General features: G+C 48.4%; 1 protein-coding gene across 2 annotated transcripts in view; it reads right to left on the bottom strand.

Moving 5' to 3' along the window:
- LOC121532284 (protein-methionine sulfoxide oxidase mical3a-like) overlaps positions 1-10,157 on the bottom strand; it is a 176,077-nt gene that overhangs the window by 148,991 nt on the left and 16,929 nt on the right. The gene's annotated exons all lie outside the window — the stretch shown is intronic.

Below are 10,157 nucleotides of genomic sequence, written 5' to 3'. Positions count from 1 at the left end.
CTCCAGTCTCCAAACCAATGTGGGCTGACAGGTTTGGTGTGACTGGGTTCTCTGCTATGGCCCATAGATGTATCATCATTAATGGGAGCAGTATGGACAGAAGGTATCACTAAAGCTAAACAAACACTCCTATGACATGAGGAACTCATCTTACAGACTATTCTTTAAGTACTCCAAATATGAATTATAGAATTCCTGGTAGTCAACAATTAAACAAATATTTACGTGTTTTAGTTGATCATCTATTCAAGCTAAAACAAATTCCACCAGTTCTTATGTCATTTAAGTCATCAATCAGATATGTACAGTACCAGTCAGAAGTTTGGACAGACCTACTCATTCAAGGGTTTTTCTTTCTTTTTACTATTTTCTACATTGTAGAATAATAATGAAGACATCAAAACTATGAAATAACAGATGGAATCATGTAGTAACCAAAAAAGTGTTAAACAAATCAAAATATATTTTATATTTGAGATTCTTCAAATAGCCACCCTTTGCCTTGATGACAGCTTTGCACACTCTTGGCATTCTCTCAACCAGCTTCACCTGGAATGCTTTTCCAACTGTCTTGAAGGAGTTCCCACATATGCTGAGCACTTGTTGGCTGCTTTTCCTTCACTCCGCCATCCGACTCATCCCAAACCATCTCAATTGGGTTGAGGTCGGGGGATTGTGGAGTCCAGGTTATCTGATGCAGCACTCCATCACTCTCCTTCTTGGTAAAATAGCACTTACACAGCCTGGAGGTGTGTTGGGTCATTGTCATGTTGAAAAACAAATGATAGTCCCACAAAGCCCAAACCAGATGGGATGGCGTATCGCAGCAGAATGCTGTGGTAGCCATGCTGGTTAAGTGTGCATTCACAGACAGTGTCACCAGCAGAGTACCCCCACACCATAACACCTCCTCCTCCATGCTTTACGGTGGGAACTACACATGCAGAGATCATCCGTTCACCCACACCGCGTCTCACAAAGGCACGGCGGTTGGAACCAAAAATCTCAAATTTGGCTTCCAGACCAAAGGACACATTTCCACCGGTCTAATGTCCATTGCTCGTGTTTCTTGGCCCAAGCAGGTATCTTCTTCTTATTGGTGTCCTTTAGTAGTGTTGTCTTGGCAGCAATTCGACCATGAAGGCCTGATTTACACAGTCCCCTCAGAACAGTTGATGTTGAGATGTGACTGTGACTTGAACTCTGTGAATATTTATTTGGGCTGGAATTTCTGAGGCTGATAACTCTAATGAACTTATCCTCTGCAGCAGAGGTAACTCTGGGTCTTCCATTCCTGTGGTGGTCCTCATGAGAGCCAGTTTCATCATAGCGCTTGATGGTTTTTGCGACTGCACTTTAAGAAACGTTCAAAGTTCTTGAAATTTTCCGTATTGACTGACCTTCATGTCTTAAAGTAATGATGGACTGTCGTTTCTCTTTGCTTATTTGAGCTGTTCTTGCCATTTATTTTGTACATAATGTTTCTGCCATCGTCTCTTATAACCAAAAAGAGCTTCTGGATATCAGGACAGCGATTACTCACCTCATATTGGACTAATACTTTTTCTTCAACGAGGCGGCCGCGAAGGATATCCTACAGACACCCGACAAGGCCCAAATCCCTGTCATTCGCATGAGGAAGAGATGGAGATATCGTGGACGTAGGTCGGGGTGCCTTGTAAGGATCCGACGGCGAGCGAGTAAACTGCCGCTCCCATCAATCCTATTAGCCAATCTTCATCATTGGAAAATAAATTGGATGACCTAAGATTACGGTTATCCTACCAACGGGACATTAAAAACTGTAATATCTTATGTTTCACCGAGTCGTGGCTGAACGACGACATGGATAACATACAGCTAGCGGGCTATACGCTACATCGGCAGGATAGAACGGCTGACTCCGGTAAGACAAGGGGTGGCGGTCTGTGTATATTTGTAAACAACAGCTGGTGCATAAAATCAAATACTAAGGAAGTCTCGAGGTTTTGCTCGCCTGAGGTAGAGTATCTTATGATAAGCTGTAGACCACACTATTTACCAAGAGAGTTTTCATCTATATTTTTCATAGCTGTCTATTTACCACCACAAACCAATGCTGGCATTAAGATTGCACTGAATGAGCTGTATAAGGCCATAAGTCAACAGGAAAACGCTCATCCAGAGGCAGCGCTCCTAGTGGCCGGGGACTTTAATGCAGAGAAACTTAAATCCGTTCTCCCTCATTTTTACCAGCATGTTAAATGTGCAACCAGAGGAAAAAAAACTCTAGACCACCTTTACTCCACACACAGAGTGTCACGATCGTTTATAGACGGGACGGACCAAGGCGCAGCGTGATATGCATTCATGTTTATTTATACTGAATAAACACCACGACAAAACAACAAATGAAACGAAACGTGAAGTTCAAGGTAGATAAACAACATACCTCACACGGAACAAGATCCCACAACTAACTAGTGCCAAAAGGCTGCCTAAGTATGGTCCCCAATCAGAGACAACGAGCGACAGCTGCCTCTGATTGGGAACCACACCGGCCAACATAGAAATACACATACTAGAAAACCAACATAGAAATACACAACATAGAATATACACACCCTGACTCAACATATAAGCGTCCTCTGCGTCAGGGCGTGACAGTACCCCCCCCCCAAAGGTGCGGAATCCGACCGCACAACATACACATAACAGGGTAGGGACCGGGTGGGCATTCCGCCTCGGAGGCGGATCCGGCTCAGGGCGTGACGACCTCTCACTCTTCGCCTCCCTGTTGCGCCCCTGGTCTGGTCTAGACCTCGGCGCGTCGCTTCCCCTCTCCTTCCTCCCACGAAGTACCAAGCCCTGTCTGGACCCTGGTGTGGGAGACCCCGAACCTGGAGAGGGGCTGACGTCTGGGTCTGGACTGGAACCGCTGACTGGAGCTGGACCCGACGACGGTGGATCGAACTGCTCTGGCTCCGGAGTGGAGCCGCTGACCGGAGCTGGATCAGGCACCGGTGGAGCGGACTGCTCTGGCTCCGGAGTAAAGCCGCTGACCGGAGCTGGACTGGACCCCGGTGGAGCGGATTGCTCTGGCTCCGGAGTGGAGCAGCTGACCGGAGCTGAACTGGGCACCGGTGGAGCGGACTGCTCTGGCTCCGGAGTGGATCCGCTGACCGGTGCCGGACCAGGCACCGGTGGGACAGGCACGGGCCGTGCCGGACTGGACACACGCACCACTGGCTTTGTGCGAGGGACAGGAACAGGCCGGACCGGGCTGGCGACGCGCACCACTGGCTTGGTGCGAGGGACAGGAACAGGCCGGACCGGGCTGGCGACGCGCACCACAGGCTTGGTGCGAGGGACAGGAACAGGCCGGACCGGGCTGGCGACGCGCACCACTGGCTTGGTGCGAGGGACAGGAACAGGCCGGGCCGGGCTGGCGACGCGCACCACTGGCTTGGTGCGAGGAGCAGGAACAGGCCGGACCGGGCTGGCGACGCGCACCACTGGCTTGGTGCGAGAAGCAGGAACAGGCCGGGCCGGGCTGGCGACGCGCACCACTGTCTTGGTGCGAGGAGCAGGAACAGGCCGGGCCGGGCTGGCGACGCGCACCACTGGCTTGGTGCGAGGAGCAGGAACAGGCCGGGCCGGGCTGGGAACACGCACCACTGGTTTGGTGCGAGGAGCAGGAACGGGCCGGACCGGACTGCGAAGGCGGACTGGAGGTCTGGAGCGGAGAGCTGGCACAACCCGTCCTGGCTGGCTGCCCACTTTCGCACTACACATGCGGGGCGCTGGCACAGGACGCACTGGGCTGTGCACGTGCACTGGCGATACAGCTCGTAGAACAGGCGCAGGATATGCGGGACCGAGGAGGCGTACTGGAGACCAGGAGCGTTGAGCCGGCACACCCCGTCCTGGCTGAATGCCCATCTTCGCACGACACGTGCGTGGTGCTAGCACAGGACGTACAGGACTGTGCCGGAACACTGGCGCCACAGTACGTAGCTCCGCATAACACGGAGCCTGTCCAGTCACACGCTTCCTCGCGTGAGTACGGGGAGTTGGCTCTGCTCTAACACTAGGCTCCGCCAACCACCCTTTTAGCCCCCTCCAAAAAAAAATATTGGGGCTGTCTCTCGGGCTTCTTCCTCGGCCGGCACCTTCTGCGTTGCCGCTGCTTCTCCCTATACCGCGCCTCCACTGTCTCCTCCCAAGGATGGCGATCCATCCCGGCCTTAATCTCCTCCCATGTCCAGGAACCCTTTCCTTCCAGGATCTCCTCCCATGTCCAGGCTGTCTGCTCCTGGACACGCTGCTTGGTCCTCGTTTGGTGGGATCTTCTGTCACGATCGTTTATAGACGGGACGGACCAAGGCGCAGCGTGATATGCATACATGTTTATTTATACTGATTAAACACCACGACAAAACAACAAATGAAACGAAACGTGAAGTCCAAGGTAGACAAACAACATACCTCACACGGAACAAGATCCCACAACTAACTAGTGCCAAAAGGCTGCCTAAGTATGGTCCCCAATCAGAGACAACGAGCGACAGCTGCCTCTGATTGGGAACCACACCGGCCAACATAGAAATACACATACTAGAAAACCAACATAGAAATACACAACATAGAATATACACACCCTGACTCAACATATAAGCGTCCTCTGCGTCAGGGCATGACACAGAGACGCATACAAAGCTCTCCCTTGCCCTCCATTTGGCAAATCTGACCATAACTATATCCTCCTGATTCCTGCTTATAAGCAAAAACTAAAGCAGGAAGCACCAGTGACTCGGTTAATAAAAAAGTGGTCAGATGACGCAGATGCTAAGCTACAGGACTGTTTTGCTAGCACAGACTGGAACATGTTCCGGGATTCTTCAGATAGCATTGAGGAGTACACCACATCAGTCACTGGCTTCATCAATAAGTGCATTGATGATGTCGTCCCCACAGTGACCGTACGTACATACCCCAACCAGAAGCCATGGATTACAGGAAACATCCGCACTGAGCTAAAGGGTAGAGCTGCCACTTTCAAGGAGCGGGACTCTAACCCGGACGCTTATAAGAAATCCCGCTATGCCCTCCGACGAACCATCAAACAGGCAAAGAGTCAATACAGGACTAAGATTGAATCGTACTTCACCGGCTCTGACGCTCGTCGGATGTGGCAGGGCTTGAAAACTATTACAGACTACAAAGGGAAGCACAGCCGCGAGCTTCCCAGTGACACAAGCCTACCAGACGAGCTAAACCACTTCTATGCTCGCTTCGAGGCAAGCAACACTGAAGCATGCATGAGAGCACCAGCTGTTCCGGATGACTATGTAATCACGCTCTCCGTAGCCGATGTGAGTAAGACTTTTAAGCAGGTCAACATTCAGACCAGACGGATTACCAGGACGTGTACTCCGAGCATGTGCTGACCAACTGGCAAGTGTCTTCACTGACATTTTCAACATGTCCCTGACTGAGTCTGTAATACCAACATGTTTCAAGCAGAACACCATAGTCCCCGTGCCCAAGGACACTAAGATAACCTGCCTAAATGACTACTGACCCGTAGCACTGACGTCTGTAGCCATGAAGTGCTTTGAAAGGCTGGTCATGGCTCACATCAACACCATTATCCCAGAAACCCTAGACCCACTCCAATTTGCATACCGCTCCAACAGATCCACAGATGATGCAATCTCTATTGCACTCCACACTGCCCTTTCCCACCTGGACAAGAGGAACACCTACGTGAGAATGCTATTCATTGACTACAGCTCAGCATTCAACACCATAGTGCCCTCAAAGCTCATCACTAAGCTAAGGATCCTGGGACTAAACACCAACACCTCCCTCTGCAACTGGATTCTGGACTTCCTGACGGGCCGCCCCCAGGTGGTAAGGGTAGGTAACAACACATTTGCCACACTGATCCTCAACACGGGGGCCCCTCAGGAGTGCATGCTCAGTCCCCTCCTGTACTCCCTGTTCACCCATGACTGCATGGTCAGGCACGACTCCAACACCATCATTAAGTTTGCCGACGACACAACAGTGGTAGGCCTGATCACCGACAACGATGAGACAGCCTATAGGAAGGAGGTCAGAGACCTGGCCGTGTGGTGCCAGGATAACAACCTCTCCCTCAACGTGACCAAGACAAAGGAGATGATTGTGGACTACAGGAAAAAAAAGAGGACTGAGCACGCCCCCATTCTCATCGACGGGGCTGTAGTGGAACAGGTTGAGAGCTTCAAGTTCCTTGGTGTCCACATCACCAACGAACTATCATGGTCCAAACATACCAAGACAGTCGTGAAGAGGGCACGACAAAGCCTATTCCCCCTCAGGAGACTGAAAAGATTCGGCATGGGTCCTCAGATCCTCAAAAATTCTACAGCTGCACCATCGAGAGCATCCTGACTGGTTGCATCACCGCCTGGTATGGCAACTGCTTGGCCTCCGACCGCAAGGCACTACAGAGGGTAGTGCGTACGGCCCAGTACATCACTGGGGCCAAGCTTCCTGCCATCCAGGACCTCTATACCAGGCGGTGTCAGAGGAAGGCCCTCAAAATTTTCAAAGACTCCAGCCACCCTAGTCATAGACTGTTCTCTCTGCTACCGCACGGCAAGCGGTACCGGAGTGCCAAGTCTAGGTCCAAAAGGCTTCTCAACAGCTTCTACCCCCAAGCCATAAGACTCCTGAACAGCTAACCATGGCTACCCGAACTATTTGCACTGCCCTCCCACCCCATCTTTAAAATTTAATTTGATTTGATTTGATAATATGGACTTGGTCTTTTACCAAATGGGCTATCTTCTGTATACCCGCCCTACCTTGTCACAACACAACTGATTGGCTCAAACGCATTAAGAAGGAAAGAAATTCCACAAATTAACTTTTAACAAGGCACACCTGTTAATTTAAATGCATTCCACGTGACTACCTCATGAAGCTGGTTGAGAGAATGCCAAGAGTGTGCAAAGCTGTCATCAAGGCAAACGGTGGCTATTTGAAGAATCTCAAATATAAAATATATTTTGATTTGTTTAACACTTATTTGGTTACTACATGATTCCATATGTGTTATTTCATAGTGTTATTTCATAGTTTTGATGTCACTATTATTCTACAATGTATAAAATAGTAAAAATAAAGACAAACTTGAATGAGTAGGTGTGTCCAAACTTTTGACTGTACACTGGGATTTCAGAATTATGACATAATAGTTGCAGTTTCTCTGAAATTTTAACTCGTTCCCAGAATCCCATCAATATATTAAGCAACATGTATCCAGGCTAACCTGTAACGTGTACATTTAATTTCCTCCTGTGCTATCCAGGCTAAACCTGAGACAACACGCTATAATCAACTACAGTCTGTCTGAGGAGCCCAGACTCAGCAGAGAGAGAGAGAGTGACAGAGAGAGAGAAAGAGAGAGAGAGAAAGAGAGAGAGACGGTCCATACCTAAAAATAAGTCCTGTACAAAATGACTGAGGGTGTCGTGGAGTTCATGGTAACTGAGGCCTTCTACAGTTATGCTCCTAGATGGACTCTATTCAACTCATTGAGGGGTCAAAAGTCCTGCTCAGTGGTCAGTAGTCAGGTGTCAAAGAGTTCAGGGTAACTGAGGAAGCTTGTATGGTTCTCATGGTGTCGGATGAAGGTCATTGTGACTAAAACATCTCTGTATTCTAAATACCTATCTCGTAGTGGAATGTTCTTCTATGGAGAGTGTCTTCTACCGACATTCAGTATCCTAGGTTGTATTATTAGGCACCAAATGAAAGAAAACAGACTTAGGGAGGGACTACCTGAACTTTAATTTTTTAAATAAGAAACGTTTCGTTACGGTGTACCCTAATGAATATGACCCTCTGGTTCCGACCAGTCTCATGGTTGAGCACAGAGAGAGACTCAGAGCACATGCTGTTCCCAGCGTGCAGAACCCATTACAGGGTATTGATCAGGATGCATTAGTCTAACCCAACCAGCAGCAGAAGCACAGACAGGCGGCAGGACACTAATTGAATAAGGAGCAGCTGTTCGGTTCATATTGCTATTCCTCCTCCACTCATGTCATGTTGAGGACAGGGCAGTGGCAGAGCAAGGTTGGGACAGGACAGGAGAGTGGTCTTAGTAGGATTTATAGATGCTCTTGCTGTCTCACTCTACAAACAAGCAGTAGATGGAATACTAATTACCATGATTTGATCACGAGTACGGGGGTCCATGTTTTTACCATCCAACATAACTACAGTTATACGGTGCAGTTAAGAGCACCTTATTCAACATCAATAATTATAAATAAATCGCCGGATACAATTGAAGCAGGCATTTATTTTGACAGGCTATATATCCTGTCATGTGTGCTTGATTGTGTGTGGGGGTGGTTTTGTGTGGGCATGTGTGTGTGTGTGCGATGCATGGTATGTGCATATGTGTGTATTAGTATGTGTGTATTTGTTTGTGTTCTATGTGTATTAAGCCAAAGCTTTATGTCTTTGTGCCTCTCTCAGACGGCCAATCACAGGCTGACCGTCTGCTGCGACTCAGCACTACCCCGGCGACTGGCAAACAGGGCTTTAATCAGTCACCATGGCAACCAGATCTTCCCGCCGCGGCCTGCGTGAGGATCCACAGCCCTGTTGGCTGAGACACTGTTGGTGACATCACTCCATTGGGAACAGAGAGAAACATGGCGGGAGACTGCACACACATACACATACACTGTACAGACAGACAGACACAAGCATGCATGCAAAAGCACACACAAACACACACACTGTGCCTGTCTCTTTCGACTGCTTTTCCTAGTACAGCACACATTGTCCACACAAATCTATCGGTGTATGTCTTACTAACAATGAGTCAAAATAGACTAAGGAGAGATACCATGTAGGTTTATTTGCAGATGGCGTTTGTACAGTGACAGAGACAGACAGGGGAATGGTAATAGGGTTGTGCCCTGTCTAATCCAACATAATGACTGAAGCTGAGTCACTGTCATTGTCTTGTTCCATTCTCCTAAATTAATTACAGGTGAACTACATCAATAAACATGTCAATGCTAATATCAACTCAGGACATGATGAGGAAGAAGCTTATTGGACTGATAGGCCTAGAATGGAGATGAACAATTCCACACAGAGCCAACCTGGGCACATATTCATGTAGCATCTCTGGGATCAGTTTAGCCTTTAAGATCATGATGAAAAAGATTATATGGAAAGAGGAGGACCTGATCCTAGATCAGCTCTCCTAGTCTGAGACGCTTGATCCATGATGTCAGGTTAGGCGGTATGTTGAATTGATGGTTCACTTCACTTCCATCTAGGCGATGGATGCATCATCTGGAGATGTCATGAGGTTGATGTCAGAATGGAAACACTTTGACCTGTACAGATTTAGGATCTTCATTTAATCACTATTTTGTTGAGGACAATTTTCCTGCACTGCAGGAATTCACTGAAAACCCACACTAACACACAGATATATTAACAGTATTGCACCTTTCATGTAGCCTACTACCGATCAAGCAAAGTTATGGACTAAACGTTCAAATCCTGTTGCTGCAGGTTTATTTTGCTGTGACAATATAGGTCAAATTAAGATCCCACATCTTTATGTGTGTATGTGTTTATGTTGTTTATGGGTTAAACACTGATTCATTTGTGATGCATGTTTTTAGTGGAGTCTACTCTCAGGTAATATCAGTGACACAGTGTAGCCAGCCAATCGTGCATGTGATGACACAGAAAGAGAGAGTAGTCCTCTGCTCTCACACAAACGCTCACACAAACTACCCACTCTACCCAGTGTTTTTTCCCCCCCTGTGTCTGTCCTTGACCAGAATATGAATTGCATTCTTGATCACTGCCAACTTGTCCCCTCTCTCTCTCTCTCTCTCTCTCTCTCTCTCTCTCTCTCTCTCTCTCTCTCTCTCTCTCTCTCTCTCTCTCTCTCTCTCTCTCTCTCTCTCTCTCTCTCTCTCTCTCTCTCTCTCTCTCTCTCTCTTTTTATCCCTCTCTCTCACTCTCTCCCCCTCTCCCTTTTTCTCCACCACCCCCTCTCTCTCCCTCTCTCTCCCTCTCTCTAATGCCTGGAGAGTGACTGGGAGAGAGAGAGCGGAGGTCTTATGTAAGCATGGTCAGCC

Source organism: Coregonus clupeaformis, chromosome 19, assembly GCF_020615455.1.
Source record: "Coregonus clupeaformis isolate EN_2021a chromosome 19, ASM2061545v1, whole genome shotgun sequence".
In the NCBI taxonomy this organism is placed as follows: domain Eukaryota; kingdom Metazoa; phylum Chordata; class Actinopteri; order Salmoniformes; family Salmonidae; genus Coregonus; species Coregonus clupeaformis.
The sequence above is the reverse complement of the archived record's forward strand: the minus strand, read 5'-3'. Positions and strand labels throughout refer to the sequence as shown.